Raw genomic sequence first — 18,403 nt, 5'->3', positions numbered from 1 at the left:
GCATATTGCTGGATTTTGCTTCTTAATCCATTCTATCAGTCTATTTCTTTTGATTGGTGAATTGAGGCCATTAACATTTAGAGTTATAATTGATAGATATTGACTCATCATTGTCATGATGGATGTTTTGCTGTTGTTGGCTCTTTTATTTCTTATTTTTTCCCCCTTTCCCTTTAGTTTCTTACCTTGTCTGGTGGCTTCCTTATGTTGAGCCTCATGGAGTTGTGATTTTCTTTTCTTTTTCTAGGATATTGCTTAGAATTGTTTGGAGTGCTGGTTTGGTGTTCAAGAAATTTCTCAGGTGTTCTTTGTCATGGCAGTATCTAATTTCCCCATCAATTTTGAAAGATAATTTTGCAGGATACAACAGTCTAGGTTGGAAATTATTTTCTTTTAGTGATTGAAATATTTCAGTCCAGTCTCTCCTTGATTTGAGGGTTTGAGTTGAGAAGTCTGCCATGATTCTGATGGGCTTTCCTTTGTAGATGATTTTTTTTTCTTTTCTCTGTAGGATTTTGTTCTTCTGTTGAGTTTCTGCCATCTTGACTATTATATGTCTAGGTGTAGATTTGTTTTTTTGATCATGGCTAATTGGAGCTCTATATGCCTCTCTTATCTGTATGTCCAATTCTCCACCTCTGTCTGAGAAGTTTTCTACTATTACTTCTGTGAACCATTTTTTTTTTATGTCAATGGTACTTTCTCCAGTTTTTTCATGGACTCCTATCAGTCTTATGTTTTTCTTCTTTTCATCATCTAGCAGCTGCTGGATTGATTTCTCATGCTCCCTTATTATTTTTAAGAAATCTCCATTTTCATTGCCCTTAACCACAATCCTGTCTTCTATATCTGATATTCTATCTTTACATTTGCTCAATCTGCTCTGCATGCTTTCAATGGAGTTTTTAATCTCCTTTTTATGTTTGAATCTGTTCCATGGATTCCATTTCTTTTTCTGTTGGACATTCATGGCCTCTAGCATGTTTCTGAGGTCATCTTTTTTTAAATCTGTTTCTGCTCTAGAGCCTCTAATCATGTCTTTCACTTTGCTCACCATCTCTGTAGTTATATGGGAGATTATGTCTGCTTTGAATTTCTACAGCCTCATTCATCTGTTTTGTTTTTTCCTGTTCTATCAGCTCAGGGTGTTCAGGTGGTTGATTTTCAGAGTATTCCACCTCATTTTCCCCAGAATTTGCCTTTTGTAGGGAGGAAGCCTGAGTTTGTGCCTTGCTTAAATAGCTTCTCATTTTTGTTTTTCATACTGTCTATGGTTTAATTCCTGGGTTGATATTTCAAAATTGCTTCTTGTAAGTATGTTTGTTGCTTGTGTTTAGAGCCCTTGTGGAATGATTGCTTTTCAGAGGTGTCTTCCAGATATGTTGTTTTTAGGTTTTTCAGACTCTAATGACTCTGAGGCTATCTCATTTTCATTATACCAGGAAGGCAATCACAACATCTTGGCTCAAGTGATACAATCAGGAACACCATAGCGACAAGCACAGCTTAGAAAATGACAATTTGTGGTAGTAATTAATCTATCACATTTAACTGTGTGAATTAAATCAAAATAGAGGACCAATCCAACATATGTTTATAGTGAATCAACTCTTCAATGTAGCAATTTTACCCTCAGCATGGGGAGTTCAAGGAGTTGGGGATAGAGGGACAGGTAGGTAGAAGTATCAGCAAAGGTTAGTGGTGAGGGCAGAAGACACAGAAAGATCACACAAACTCTAAGAAACTGTTGAATGCAAGAGGAAAAAGCTGAAAAGAACAAAGACTTGAACATAGCCACCTAACAGCATTAGGGAGGCTAGATACTGTATTTACTTTCCTTTAAAACTAATGATAATTGAGAGAAGGAAAAAGAGAAGAAAAGAAAAATAAAGGAGAAATCTGGATTCAGTCCAGAAAAGAAAAAGGAAGATGAAGAGCAATGTTGGACAGGGAGAGAATGAGAGCGAGAGAGAGAGAGAGAGGTGGGGGGGAGAAAAAAGAGAAGGCAAAAATAAAAATATGAAGAGTAGAAAAAATAAAAATTAAGAATTAAAAATGAGAGAATTTTTTTTGCAAATAACAAAAAATAAAGATGAAAGTTCTCCTTCATGGTATGCCTCTGCTGTCACAGTAGACAAAGTGGCCTGCCATGTGCAGATACAAGTCAAAGTCTCAGCAAGCCAGTAGCAGGCCTGTGAGATTCAGGCAGATTTCTGGCTGCTAGTCCCAAGTTGAGCTCCCTGTCCTCCTACAGGTTTGAACTCTTCAAGGTTCTACTGCAGGTTCCAGTTGTCCTTCCCCTGAAGATAGTGCAGGTTCTGATGGGAGGTGATGATCCCTCCAACTTGCCAAGTACAGTAGTCTGGTGTCCCTTTATTGCAGAGATTCTCTTCACTTTTCCCCTGAGCTTCAGTTTTCATCGAGAAGCCTCAGAGAGTCCCTCTTTCTGTTGCTCACTTCTGCTCTATCTTGTGGAGATCAACAAGGGACTTTATGATCCCCCGTGCTTATGTATTGTGGAACCAAGTAGCAGAAAAGCCAGGAGGCCAGAGGCAGTGGGCTGTATGATGAAGACTGGTGGCGGGGCAGATCTGGGACCTGCAGGTGCCTGCACAGCTAAGCAGAAGGCAGGGACAGAGGGGTCCTCCAAGCAGTGCCAAGGTCCACACCCTGCAAATACAGGAGCCCAGAATGTAATGGGGGCTTCATGCTGCCTGGATCCTCAGATTTTGCTGATTGATCAAGTTGTGCAGAGCATGGGGATGGAGCAGGGGCTCCAAGCCACAGGGGGTCCTCATCAACACATTTAATTCACATGAAAATATTGTACCACAGGGTCTCTTCCCCACATATTTTAGTGCGAAAAGGGGCAGAAAATGTTACTAATATAGAATCAGAGCAATTACAGGTTGACACTGTGATTCTACCAAGATGTTTTCACCCCAGAGAACATGCTTATAATATTGTGTTTCTGGTATAAGTAGTTTTAGCAAATCTGAGTAAGAATGCTTAACTATTTATTCTAAAATCAATGTTATGTATTATTTCCTGTGTTTTAATTCCCAATGCCTTTCCATACTAATTGAAATAATTCTAGTCTTGGGACTTTGCTGAGGCACAGTAAGATTGTGGGGCACATAGAATGTCAAATTCCTGAAGATGTGGGAACCAAGAAAGTACAATACTCTTTACACATTAGGATTTTAAAAATTGGCTACTTCTCCCCTGTCCTCTGGCCAAGAGCAGGAAAAGGCACCCCTTCCTGTCCTCCCCTCAGCAATTGGACTGAAAAGTAATGATCTGACAAAAAAATAGTTTGTACCTCTGAAAAGAATATTCAGATACAACCATAGGAGTTCAAGGTCTGGTTTAATTTGGACAAAGGAGGAAGGGAGCCTGGGGTGACTTTGTCATAAAAGCCCTTGCCCCTCAAAACTCAGAGATAGAACTCTTATGCCAAAGGGAACCCCTTTGTCTTCTGTGAATTAGTGAGGAATAAGCTCTTTTATTTCCACCAAATAAATTTTCTCTATCTGTTTTGGAGGGAATAAAGTCAATAAGGACCGTCAATTGTGATAATGATATATTTTCTTAATGTCTACTGAAAATCAATATTCTCACATAAATTACAGTTTCAGAAAATGTCCATTGCTTGCGTACTTTGTTTCCATCAATTCTATATTACTGTTTTGCAAATCACAACATTCTTCATGGCAAGCTTTAAATAATGTGTGTATGCATGCATAATAGTCCAATAAAATTCCCATTTTATTTCAGCTACTGTAATTCCCTCCAATTTTAAGAATGATACTGTGAGACAAAGGCTGAAAAATAAATCTTCTTCCAATAATATCTGCTTGGATAATTGTCAAATTTAAATTTCAGGTGTTGAAAGTTTTGTTGGTATAATATTTATATTTCTGATGTAATTTTACTTTATGTTTCTGTGTATTCCTTTTTCACTCTGAGGTTAATTATATCACAGTAGATATTTTGTTCATATGTCAATGAACTGCAAAATTTATCAAGAAGTTTTGTCTGCAGAGCATTCTAGAGGGAAACTAAAAATAACCAGAGCAGTTCATGCCTTCCCTCCAAGCGTGTTAATTTCAGGGATCCTTATATAATGGGCATGTGGAAAAACTGCAGCATTTGGTCACCTCAGGGAGCCATTTCAAATGAAGACTGCTTGGCATAATTCCAAGGACAAACTTTGAGGATTAAATTTGCAAAGAATTGGACAGAATTTTTGTTTGTTTTTCTCCTACAAGCTCCATGTTTAAGAGCATACAGATCTTCTGTGATACTCTAAATTGTTGCCAAACTCATTTTGCTAACTTCTCATATTGACACATACTTACTTAAAGTTTCAGAGAATAATAATTACATTCAAAGGATGAATCTGGAAGTTTTGACTAGGGTGCAGAATAAAACAATTTCCAGAGGCATGCTCATTTTATGACTGACATACTCAAACAATAAAATTTTTGAGTGGAACAATAAAATTTTCACTAGGAACATTTTTTTCTTACAAGTCTAATTTGGACATAGAAATAACACATATTCATTAGAAAAAATATAAAACAAAAAAATTCAAAAGAAATGAACCAACTCAAGGCTTTTTTAACATTTTTTTACACAAGAGCAATTTTTCCAATGATGCATTATTTTTGACACAATTTTTTAAATGTGCACTTATAGATTTGCATAGTTATTAGAATCCTGGGGATTCAGGATCTTGTCCTCATCTCATGGCTACTGTACAATCTGCCATGACCTGCTATGTTAGCCTATTATTAACCAACACCCCCGTGCATTATGCATTGGGGGAGACCCCAGTCTTCCCTAGATGTACTGGTGGTAAGAACTGCCTGGAGAAGAAACTCCATTCTGGTTTGGGAGTGCAATTGGCTTCATCTACAGGCCATCTGTGTGTGATGTTTTCCTATTTTAGTGTGCTTCATTTTATTTTTATTTTATTAAAGAACAATGAGTGGAAATACATTATTAGTCCTGAGACTAACATAAATTTTGTAATGAATTCAGTGGGCAAAAACTTGCTCTTGTTCTATATAATCAAGTTATATGTTGTCTTGAAAACAATAAGAAAAAATTTATAGTAGTGAAGTTGAAATATATTATTGAGTATGAAAATCCAAGATGATGAAGCAAAGGGAGAATTTGACAATGTACATAATGAGAATTTGAGGCAAATGCTATTGTGTATCTTGCACAAAGTCATGAACAAATCAATTTTCATGTATAGATAAAAATGACTTTCTCAGGAAAATGTGCAAATGTCCCCAAAGTACCAGAGATGACTACTGTGGATACAGGATCTGTTTCTCTTAATTATTATAATGTTCCACTCATTCAAAGACATTTTTATTCATCAATAATTTAGTTTATACACTGACAGGCTACTTTGGAGATTAAATACCAGTATCCAACTGTGTGACTAAGTGGTAACACCGAGGTTTCAGGCAAATGAGGGGGTGACAGTGAATTTCTGTATCACCTCAGTAGGATGTGATTGCAAGCTGCTCTTAGGATTGCTTTCTTATCCAAGATTTTCTAACATTTAATCCAAATCAGGTCATGTGTAGTTCTCTATCTCTCTCTCTATGCCCCTACCATCTTCTCTCTCTTGGATTTTTCTTAGTATAATTTTTCATCCCTTTTGAAAGACTTAATTTTATTTTAATTTTTAATTACATATTTATGGAAATTATGAAGTAGATTTGGATATTCAGATGCATGAATATGAGAATATGACTCAAATGTGTTAACATATCCATCAAACTACACCTTTATCATGGGTTTATGTTTTTTTTCCTAAACTCTTTTATTGGTACTTTTAGATATACAGTATATTTATATTTATCATTGGAAACTAGTACTTTTACATGATATATCTTGGTTCTTATTTTTCCCCATTCCCCTGCCCTCCCTTCAACCACTCCATTCTTCCCTATTTACAAAGACTTTGTTTCCATTTTTCATTTTTATCATATTTTTCCTTTGTCCTACCCCTCACACTTCTGATAACCCTATGGACCTTTACTTCCTATTTCAAATTATCAATTATTCATTGTAATTCTTATTTACACTGTCAATTTCTCACACCAGAGAAACTGTTCAGTATTTACACGTGTGTCCTATTTATTTCACTTGAGTATGTCCTCAATGTGCATCCATTTACCTATAAATGTCTCTAATTTCTCATTCTTTATGTCTGAGTAGTACTCCATTTTATTAAAACACACACACACACACACATTTTCTTTATCCAGTCTCCAGTTGATGGGCACTTGGGCTTTTCCCAAGCTTTAGCTATTACACACTGTGCCGCTATAAATATGGGCACACATATATCACCATTGTATAATTCTTTTAAATTTGGAGGGAAGATACCCAGTGGGGGAATAGCTGGGTCACATGGAACCTCTAATCCTAATTTTTTGAGGTATCTCCACACTGATTTCCACAATGGTTGCACCATTCTGCACTCCCTCCAACACTGGAGAATGATTCTTCTCTTCCCACTACAGCACCGACATTTATTATTGGTTCATTTCTTGATAGCAGCCATTCTTTCTGGGGTTAGGTGAAATCTCAGTGTTGTTTTCATTTGCATCTCTTGAATGACCAGTGATATTGAACATCTTTTTCGCATGTTTATTGTTACTTTTCCTTCTTTGTCTGAGAAATGTCTGTTCATTTCAGATGCCCATTTTTAAATTAGGTCTTTAAATTTGGGGGGGGTCTGATTTTTTAAGTTCTTTGTATATTCTAGATAGTAGCCCTTTGTCTGAGGCATAGCTGCTAAAACATTTTGCCACATGTGGCTTGTCTCTTAGCTCTGGTGGTGGTTTGTGTTGCAGTGCAGAAGATTTTTAATAAGATTAGATCCCAGTTGTTGATTCCTTGTGCAAATTCCCATGCTACTGAGGTTTTGTTCAAAAAGTCTTTTCCTATACTAATGTCCTCAAGAGTTGTACCTAACTTATCTTCCAGCAAGTTTAGTGTTTCTGTTTTAATATTTAGGTCCTTAATTCACTTCCATCCTAATTTAGTGCATGGGGATAAATAAAAGTCTAGTATTAAACTTCGGCATGTTGAAATCCAGTTTTTTCCAACACCATTTATTAAAGAGACTATCTTTCCTCCAATGAGGATGGTTGGCTCTTTTGTCAAAGATAAGGTGGCTGAGTATGTGTGGAGTTGTTTCTGCATCTTCTAATCTATTCCACTGATGCTCAGGTCTCTTTATTTTCCAGTACCATGCTGTTTTTATCACAGTGACTTTGTAGTATAGTTTCCAGTTGGGGATCATGATACCCACTGCCATGGTTCTGTTGCCTACAACAGCTTTTGCTATTCTAGGTCTCTTCTGGTTCCAAATGAACTTTTAAATTGTTTTCTCTAGCTCTTTGAAATACATTTTTGGGATTTCAACAGCCATTGGATTACATCTATATAGTTGTTTTGGAAGTATGTCCATTTTCACTATATTCATTTTTCCTACCCAGGAACAAGTGGTGTCTTTCCATTTTCTTATATGCTGTTTGATCTTTTTTTTCAGAATGCTATAGTTTTCATTGTAGAGGTCTTTTGCTTCCTTTGTTAGATTGATTCCTAGATATTTCATTTTTTGGATGCTATCATGAAAGGAATTATTTCCCTAATTTCTCTCTCAGAAAGTCTGTTATTTGTGTACAAGAAGGCTATTGATTATTGAGAGTTGACTCTGTATCCAACTACTCTACTAAATCTGTCAATTAAGTCTAGAAATCTTTTTGCAGAGTTTTGTACATCTTCTATATAGGATATCATATCAGCAAATAATCACAGATTAACTTCTTCCTTTCCTATCTTTATTTCTTTTTATTTCTTTCTAATTGCTGTGACTAATATTTCCAGAACTATATTGAACAGGAATGATGATAATGGACATCCTTGTCTTGTTCCTGATTTTAGTATGAAAGTTTTGAGTTTTTGATCATTTAGTATGCTGTTGGCTGTTGGTTTTTCATTGTTAGCCTTAATCAGGTTTGGATAAAGACCTTCTATTCTAATTTTCTGTAGTGATTTTATCATGAATGGGTGTCAGATTTTGTTGAATGTTTTTTCTCCATCTATTGAGATGATCTTATGGATTTTGTCCTTGGCTGTGTTAATATAGTGTGTTGCATTTATTGTTTGACATATGATGAAATATTCTTGTATCTCTGGGATAAATCTGACTTGGTCAGGGTGTATGATCATCTTGATGACCCTCTGTATTCTGTTTGCCACTATCTTGTTGAGGATATTTGCATCTACGTTCATTGGGGATTTTGGCCTGTAATTCTCTTTTTTGGTTGGGTCTTTCCCTGGCTTTGGAATCAAAATAATACTTGCTTCCATGAATGAATTTGGAAGTATTGCTTCCCTTTCAATTTCATTGAAGATTTTAAATAGCAGTGGTGATAGTTTTTCTCTAAGTCTCTTAAATAATTCAGCAGTGAAGCCATCGGAACCTGGGCTTTTCTTCGTTGGTAAATTTTTAATTATGTTTTCAATTTCACTGATTGTAATTGGGGTGTTTAGAATTTTTATATCTTCTTTGTTTAACTTTGCTAATTAGTACATATCTAGGAATCTATCCATTTCTTCTGTTTTCCATTTTAATAGAGTACTAGTCTTCAAAGTAGGCATTGATGAACCTCTGGGTATCTGCTGGATCTGTTGTAACTTCAACTTTTTCATTCTTAATTACATGGATTTGAGGCTTTTCTTTCCTTTTTTTGATCTGGTTGGCTAAGGGTTTATTGTTTTTTATTGTTTTGAAAAAACAACTCTTTGATTAATTGATTTTTTGGTATCATTCTCTTAGTCTCCATTACATTGATTTTTCCTCTCTTCTTTATAATTTCCTCTCTTGCTCAAGCTTTAGGTTTGTCATGCTTTTCTTTTTCTAGGAGCTTGAAGTTCAGCATTACATTGTTTATTTGAGCTCTCTCTGTTTTCCTAATATGGGCATTCACTGGTATGATTTTCCCTTGTAGAACTGCTTTTATTGTGTTCTGTAGATTCTTGTGTGTTGTATTGGTGGTATCATTTAATTGTAGAAACTGTCTAATTTCTTCTTTAATTTCCTCTGTGACCCATTGGTTGTTCAGGAGAGTATTATTCAATTTCCATGTTTTTGTGAAGTTCTAGTGGTTTCTTAAGCTATTGATCTCCAATTTTCTTGCAATGTAGTCTGATAATATGCAGGGGGTAACTTTAATTCCTTTGAATTTACTTAATCATGTTTTATGAGCTAGCATGTCATTTATTTTGCAGAATAACCTGTGTGCAGCTGAAAATAATGTATATTCTGATTTTGCGGGGTGAAACACTCTGTAGACATCTATTAAGTCAATTTGTTTAAAAGCTTGGTTCAGTTCTAGTATTTTGTTGTTGATTTTGTGTCTAGATGATGTATTATTTGTGACAGTGGGATATTCAGATCCCCCACTACAATTGTATTTGTGCTTATTTGGTTTTACATGTCCATTAATATTTGTTTTTTATATTTGGAGTCATTCGTATTTGGTGCATACATATTTTGATTATCATCTGTTCCCCTTTGCTTGTTCCTTTCACAATGATGTAGTGGCCATCTTTGTCTCTCTTAATTAGTTTTGGTTTGAAATTTACTTTGTCTGCAAATAAGATTGCTACCTCTGCTTTTTCCTGGGTTCCTGTCAAATAGAGAACAGCTTTCCATCCTTTTACTTTCAGTCTGTGAATTTCTTTTTGAATTAGGTGTGTTTCTTGTATACAACATATTGTTATATTTTGCTTCTTAATCCATTCTGCCTACCTATTTCTTTGATTGGTAAATTGAGGCCATTAACATTGATAGTTATAATTAATAAATATTGAGTCATCCCTGTCATGATGTTTTAGTGTTGTTGGCTCTTTTATTTTTTTATTTCTCACCCTTTCCCTTTAGTTTCTTTTCTTGCCTGGTGGCTTTGCTCCATTGGGCCTCATGGAGTTGTGATTTTCATTGTCTTTTTCTAGTATATTGTTTAAAATTGTTTGTAGTGCTCATTTGTTGATTATGAAATTTTTCAGGTGTTATGTGTCATGAAAGTATTTAATGTTGTCATCAATTTTGAAAGATAATTTTACAGGATACCACCGTCTAGGTTGAAAGTTATTTTCTTTTAGGGCTTGAAATACTTCATTGTAAGCTCTCCTTCACTTGAATATATGTCTTGAGAAGTCCGCTTCACAGTGGGTGGTGTTTCCTTAGTATGTGATTTGTTTCTTTACTCTAACTGCTTGTAGGATTGTGTTGGTCTGTTGGGTTTCTGTGGTCTTGACTATTATATTTCTAGGTGTAGATTTTTTTTGAACATGGTTAATTGGAGTTCTATATACCTCAATTATCTGCATGTCAATTATCTGTATGTCTACCTCTCTCTGGGAAGTTTTCTACTATTACTTCTGTGAACAGATTTTTTATGTCATTTGTACTTTCTTCTGCTTTTTTGTGGATTCCTATCAGCCTTAGGTTATTCTTCTTTGCATCATCTAGAATCTGCTGGATTGACTTCACCTGGTCTCTTACTATTTTTAAGAAATCTCTGATTTCTTGGTTACTAACTACAATCCTGTCTTCTATATCTGATATTCTATCTTCACATTTGCTCAATCTGCTCTGCATGCTCTCAGTGCAGTTTTTAATCTCCTTTATATCTGTTTGAATCTGTTTCATGGATTATATTTCTTTCCTATGTTAGGTGTTCATGGTTTCCATTTCTTTCCTATGCAGGGCATTCATGGCTTCCAGCATGGTCCAGAGATCATCTACTTTTTAAAAAAATTTCTTTCTGTTCTAGAGTCTCTAATCATGTCTTTCATTCTGCTCACCAAATCTGTAGTTATCTGGGAAAATATTTCTGTTTTGAATTTTTCTATAGCCTCATTCATCTGTTTTGTTATTTCCTGTGCTATCAGTTCAGGGTGTCTAGTTGGTTGATTATCATATTTTTCCACCTCTTTTCCCACAGAATTTGCCTTTTGTGAGCTGGAAGTCTGGTTTTGCATCTTGCTACAGTGTTTTCTCATTTTTAATTTTGTTTTTGGTGCTCTTTTTTGCTTTAATTCCTGGGTTGATAATTCAATATTTCTTATTGCGAGTATCTTTATTACTTGTGTTTAAAGCCCTTATGGTGTGATTGTTTCTCAGAGATATCTTCCAGGTATAGCTGGACTTTTTAGACTTGGAGTCTATAATGGCTCTTAGGCAATCTCGTTTTCAGTACACCAGGGAGGATAACTGATTAGATCAATCATGACACCTTAGTCCAAATGACACAATCAGCATCAACAATAGCCTCAAAAACAGCTTAGAAAATGACAATTTGTGGTAGCAGTTAATCTGTCACCTTTAACCTAGATCAAAATTTAGGGCCAGCCCAAAATATGTTCGTAGTGAATAAACCCTTCCATATGGCAAATTTACTCTTCAGGATAAGGATTTGGAATGGGTTTGGGAGGGAGGGATAGAGAGAAGGAGAGGTAAAGGTTAGAGGTTAGGCTCATGGACATGGGAATATCATGCAAAATATGGGAATTTGTTGAATACAGGAGGAAAAGACAGAGTGAAAGAACAGGGACAAGTACAGAAGAAACTGGTAACAAGAAGGAAGCTGCAAATTGTATTCACCTTGCTATAATAGTGACACCTGAGATGATAGAGAGAAAGAAATAAATTCAGAATGGGAAAGGAACAGGAACAAAGAAGGAGAGACATATAGAACCTAAAAGGAGACAGTATATATATATATATGGTCTCCCTCAGGATATATCTCTACTCTCTTGGTAGACAATGTGGGAAACAGTGTGCAGGTCTAAATTGCTAAGTCTCAGCAAGCCAGCTGTAGTCTGCTGAGATTCAGGGTGATTTCTGGCTGCAAGGCCCAAGTTCAAGTCCCTGACCTTCTGTAGGATTAAGCTCTACAAGTTTCTACATACTGCCAGATCTGACTTCTAAGAGTTTGTTTTGTTAAACAAATTTCTATGTTCATACTTTTTTTCTTCTATTATCTTTATCCAGTTTTAGGATTAGCACAATGTTGAGTTCCTAAAATGAAGGGAGAAGTGTTCCTTCTTTTTTCTGCTTTAATTGTTTGATATAATTTATCAGTTAAAATGTACATGAGCCTGCTGTTGTCATATAGATAGGTTTTCAAGCTAGGAATATACTTTCTTTAATAGGTGCTGTTCATATTTTATATTTCCTCCAGAGTTATTTTCATTAATTTGTCTTCCAAGGTACTTCTTAGAATTTGTCAAATTTATTTCAAAAATGTTTTTGTAATATGCTTTCTATATCTTTTAAATTCTGTAAAATCTGTGGTAATGTCTCCTAGATATTGATATTGTAATTTTAAAATGCATAATTGATATTGTGTAATAGGAAGAAGGGTCTAAAGGAACAGGGAAAGTTGGAGGAGTAGGGGAAAGGAAAAAAGGGAAAATAAAAAATATGAGAAAAGGAAAAATATGGAAACAAAGTCTTTGCAAATAGGGAAGGGTGGAGGGGGTGAAGGGAGGGCAGGGGAATGGGGAAAAAATAAGAACCAAGATACTCATGTAATGGTACAAGATCCCAATGATGAATGTAACTGTATTTTATACCTAAAATGTACCAATAAACTTAATGGGAAAAAATAAAAAATAAAAATACTCTACAAGGTTCTACCGCAGATTCCAGCTGTCCTCCTCACTAAGTGAGTCCAGGTTTGTATGGGAAGTGCTGATCCTACCAACTTACCAACCATGATCATCCAGTGAGCCTTTATTGAAGAAATTTTCTTCATGTTCCCAGTGGGCTTCAATTTTCACCAAGGAGCCTCAGAGAGGTCCTCTCTGTTACTCACTTGTGCTCTATATTCTGGGGCTCATAACCATGGACTTTTGTGCCCCCACCTCTCTGCTGTGCAGATTCAGATACCACATGGCCCACTCTGTGTGGTCCAGCGGGGCTGCCACTGGTTTCTGTGCAAGGTTTCCATATCATGGGTTTATGTTGAATACATTGCTACACTTTTCATTTTTTCACAAATAATCTTTATTTTTTTAATTTATAACTGTTTAAGTATTGTTTTATTATTTTATTCTCCCCAACTTGACTAGAGAGAAGGTAACAGAAGAAGTTAATAACAAAAGTAGTAGTTTTAATACTCATAATATTACACTCACACACACTCACGTACATGGTATTTCTGCTTCCTTGTGGGGCCATCCGTATCAAAGACCAATATTTCCTCTAGAATTCCACTGGGTACAAGGTCAGTTTGAAGGAGTAAAATGGAAATCATGTTGTCTTTACCTGTGTCACCTTCTCAGCTCCTGTCCAGGTGGGAGAGCCCATTCTGTGCAGGCTGGAGCTGAGCTCTGCCCTCCATGGTGACTTCTGTCTCCTGCTATGTTTGTCCTTGGGGATCCTGGACCACAGCTGCTTTCATCCCCTCTGTTCTTGGGAGTGAGAATGAGGGGAAACATGGTGTCTGCATAATCTGTGTGCAGGTTAAAGCCATGGTCCCAGTGCCTCAATTCCCAGGACTGGCACCCTGGTGCTTGGATACTCAGTGTCTATGCACTGCCCTGGTTATTCCAAAAGCCGGCAAAAGATCAATAGCCCACCAGGTCATATTATGCTCATGTAATAACAATATAAATGCTTTCTTCCCTATGTAATGAAGAAAGTAACAGCTTGAATTTAATTAAAATAAAAGAATTTCTTTAACTTAAATGTTGTCTACAATGTCATAAACTCTAGCACCAAAGCTGATACAACAAAAACTGACACAATATATTCTAAATCATAAAAATACATATAAATGAAAATAAGGTAAATCTGTACCTTTTAAAAACAACTGGAGAGGGGAAATAGACTGTGAATATATGAAATTACTAAGATATGTTATAAGACAAGAGCCCAAACAATGTATTGAACAAAAATATTTATTAAATTCTTAACTATGATATGAAGAAAGACAATCAGAAATAACTAGATATAGATTTTTTAAAATATAAATATAAAAGGAAAAGGATGATTCTAACCAGTATTGCTATAAGTAAAGTCATAATTTTGCTCTTAATTTGAAAATTTGAGTAATATAGTATATATTTAAATATTTGGATAAGTTCATTAACAGTTATAAATTATTAAAACACTGATAAAACAATCATTAAAGTAGAGATGTTGCACTTTAGGCATCTAAAGTAATGAAATATATGTTTACAAAAAATAACAAATTTCAAACAAATAATTTTTATAATCAGAAGTTTGGAGTAGAATAATCAGTATAATAATTAGTACTCAAGGTTAAATAAAATAGTTCACTTGCAAAATGGAGGTATTTATTATACCATAACTTTAAAATAGCAAAGAGAAAGTTTAAGTTTCAGTTATAAATGTTGAGATAAATAAATTTAGCAATATGGAGATTTTTATATCTCTTCTTCATCTAAGCATATAGAGTTTCACACATTCTAAATTTCTTGTAAAAATCTATCCATTACAACAGCTTTATTTAAAAACATATAACAAGTGAGGCAAACAAGAAAATCATGAATTTAGCTTTTAAGAACACTACACACCTGAAGACATGAGGAGAAAGGCAAAGAAGCTGACAGCTGAAACTCCTTGACATGTCACACAAAGGTTTGGTGTCCACGTGGCTCACAGGAACACACTTTTTTTATTTTAGCAGCTATATTTTTAATGCTATATATGCTCATAAACATTCTAGACAGTATTTTAAAATATACAACCTCTCCAAAAAGAAACTATTCAACTAATGATAACATAGATAACTTTCAGTGTAAGTAAAATGTTACAAGATCTTAACATTAAAGTTATCATCAGGTTTTCCACAGCACAATGTACAGAAATTTGTGAGCTTCCCATACAAAATAGAATAATCTTACTCTTGAGCCAGTCATTCAATAACACACCAGTAATCTTCCACTAGTTCCTGAAAGCTTTCTTCCAGTTGTTCATATTGCATGCTTATTTCTATTTGGTTCATCTGGTTTGTCAATTCTTCTGGCCTGAGATATTTTCTCATCTTAGCAAGATCTCTCTGTTTTTTCTTATAAGGTCTGACCAGTCTTCTCTTAATATCCATCCTGTAGGTGCTGTATTGCTCAGCATCACTCATGTCAGTCACCAGCAGTCAAAGAATTGCATAGCCACCTCCTTAATTTGGGTACTCTTGGATATGTTCCTGGTGCTTTACTTCAGTGAATCCAACAAATGTGGTGAGAGAAAGGAGAGAGGACTTCCTGCTGGGGATGGTGTCAAATACATCAAAGATGTATCCATATAATCTCCCAACAAGTGTGGTGATTGTTTTCCACAATGAGGCTTGGAGCACACTTCTTCGAACTGTTCATAGTGTCATTAATCTAAATACTGAATAGTTTCACTAGTGTGAGAAACTGATAGTGTAAACAAGGGTTAAAATGATTTAAGTGAATAATTGATAATTTGAAATAGGAAAAAATGTCCAAAGACAAAGGAGTGAAGGGAGAGGAAGGGGAAAGGAAAAGAGGGAATGGAAAAACTATGAGAAAAGAAAAAAAAACAGGAACACGCTTAACAGCTACTATTGCTCAATGATTAAATTCACACCACTTCAGGTAGTAGCACTACACAATGAGAATGGTAATTACACTTGTATACTAAGTACATGTTAATCTGACAGGTCTTAATTACACAGAGATCATTAGATAATAAAATTTAAAATAAGTGAGGAAAACCATCATAGATTTTACAAGAAATGACAGGAATTACATTAAAACATGTAGATATACATGCATAAGCAATGATCTACAAAAACATGCACAAAATTGTGAACAATGGATGTTGTGTTTTTCTCTTCTTTAAAAATTATTTTCCAAATTCCCTTGAACATTAAGATATATCACTTTCCTATAATTTCACTATAGATTAATATATTACTTATAATTCAAAATCAAGAATTACTGCCTTATTTTTTCTTTTTGCTGTTTGTTCCTAAATTAATTTATGTTATAGAGATTGGTAAAATAAGGACGATTTTTCAGAAATATTTATTGTATATTGAAATATTATAGGACTGTAGTTTCTCTGACAATAATCACCAGTATTTATTGCTATTGTCTGAAAAGTTTTACATCCATACTCTTCTTAGAAGGACATGGAATTACTGCATCCCCTGTGTAGGTGGGAATACTGGACCTCTGCAGTGCAGTGAATTCATGGAGGTTGAAATGTACCAGATCTAGAATCTAAATGATATAATCTTGATTTGAAATCTAGTGCTCTAAATCTTGCTGCTGTTAATCTCTATAAACAGAATGATTTCTGGAACATGTAGTGCTTTTTCATTCTAAAATTCTCTATCATTGAAGTATGCACAGATACTATATAATGTAGTTTTAAAATTACAGTAATTTCTTGTTTTGCACAATAATTGCCTTTAAATCACAGGTTTATTATATCATAGATTTAACAGTTGAAATAGAGTGAAAATTCCAAGATGAATTTGAAAAAAAATGTCCTTTGAAATGTCTATGATTAAGTCAAGGGCAAATGGAGAGGAGAAAATATCAGCTATTTACATAAGAGAACAAAGAATTTCCCAGAAAAAAAAAAACAAGTGGACAAGTTTAAATGCCTAGCATCATTGTTATTTTAATTTCCTCCAGGTATCTCTCTTCTGCAGGACTCTAACAACAGTATTTTTCACCTCCTTGTTTCTGAGACTGTAAATGAAAGGATTCAGCATGGGGATCACAATTGTGTAAAACTTAGAAGCCACCTGATCCCTTCCCAAGGAGTAGGACGTCTTTGGTTTTAGGTAAGTAAAGATCATAGTGCTTTAGGAGATGGTGACTCCCAGGAGATGGATAGCACAGGTGGAGAAGGCTTTTTTCTTTCCAGCAGTGGAATTAATTTTTAGAATAGTGGAGAGGATGGACATATAGGATCCAGATATGATAATGAGAGACACCACTAAATTAGATCCACCACAAATATATATATAATGGGTTCAACCTCAAATGTGTCACTGCAGGACAGGGTTAAAATTGGGGATATGTCACAGAAAAAGTGCTGGATGATATTAGACTTGCAGAAATGCAGTTTGCTCATGAAAACCACATTGACAGTGGAACCCACAAAGCCAATCACATAGGACCCAGTGAGCAGGGCACAGCACAGTCCTGTGGACATAATGACTGGATAGTGCAGGGGGTTGCAGATAGCTATATAGCTATCATAGGCCATAGAGGAGACAAGCAAACATTCGATAGCAACAAAGATAACAAAAAGTACATCTGGGTGAAGCAGCCCAGGAATGAGATGCTCTTGGTAGAAGTCAGTAAGTTCTGTAAGGTTTTAGGGGTGATGACATTTGAGTAGCTTAGGTCGAGAAATGACAGATGAGTGAGAAAAAAGTACATGGGGGTGTGAAGCTGGAGACCCAGGCCAATAAACAGTATCATCCCCACATTCCCTAGCACCGTGATCAGGTAAATCAGGAGAAAGAGCAAGGAAAGGACCAGCTGTGTCTCTGCAGAGTCCATCAGCCCCATGAGGATGAAGTCAGGCACGCTGGTGGAGTTCCCTCTACCCATGGTGCTCTACTGGACTAATGGTTGAATAATCTATGTTGATATTTAGCTTAATTGACTGCAAAATTGTTTTTATTTTCATGAGTGGCATTTTTTATAATTAGTGTTGTGTTTCTATTCATGGATAAAAATATACAGAATATGAACAAAAATATTTAGTTGTTAAGTATAGCTATGGGAATATATTGACATTTGATTCTTTTTTATTCTAAGGTTACATCTTGTGTGCAGAATGAACACAATACTATTGCAAACCCTTTCCTTCATTAACATATTTAATTCACATGAAAATATTGTACCACAGGGACTCCTTCCCACATATTTTAGTGCAGAAAAAGGACAGAAAATGTTGCTAATGTAAAATCAGAGCAATTACAGGTTGACACTGTGATTCTACCAAGATATTTTCATCCCAGAGAACATGCTTATAATATTGTTTCTGGTATAAGCAGTTTTAGCAAATCAGAGTAAGAATGCTTAACTCTTTATTCTAAAATCAATTTTATATATTATTTCCTGTGTTTTAATTCCCAATGTTTTTCCATACTAATTGAAATAATTCTAGATTTGGGACTTTGCTGAGGCACAATAAGATTGTGGGGCACATAGAATGTCAAGTTCCTGAAGATGTGGGAACTAAAAAAGTAAAATACTCTTTACACATTAGGATTTCAAAGATTGGCTACTTCTCCCCTGTCCTCTGGCCAAGAGCAGAAAAGGCACTCCTTCC

Source organism: Heterocephalus glaber, unplaced genomic scaffold, assembly GCF_053883595.1.
Source record: "Heterocephalus glaber isolate CG9 unplaced genomic scaffold, H.glaber_assembly_v1.0 deba00001673, whole genome shotgun sequence".
NCBI classification, from domain to species: Eukaryota; Metazoa; Chordata; class Mammalia; order Rodentia; family Bathyergidae; genus Heterocephalus; species Heterocephalus glaber.
This window is presented reverse-complemented; position numbering follows the sequence as displayed.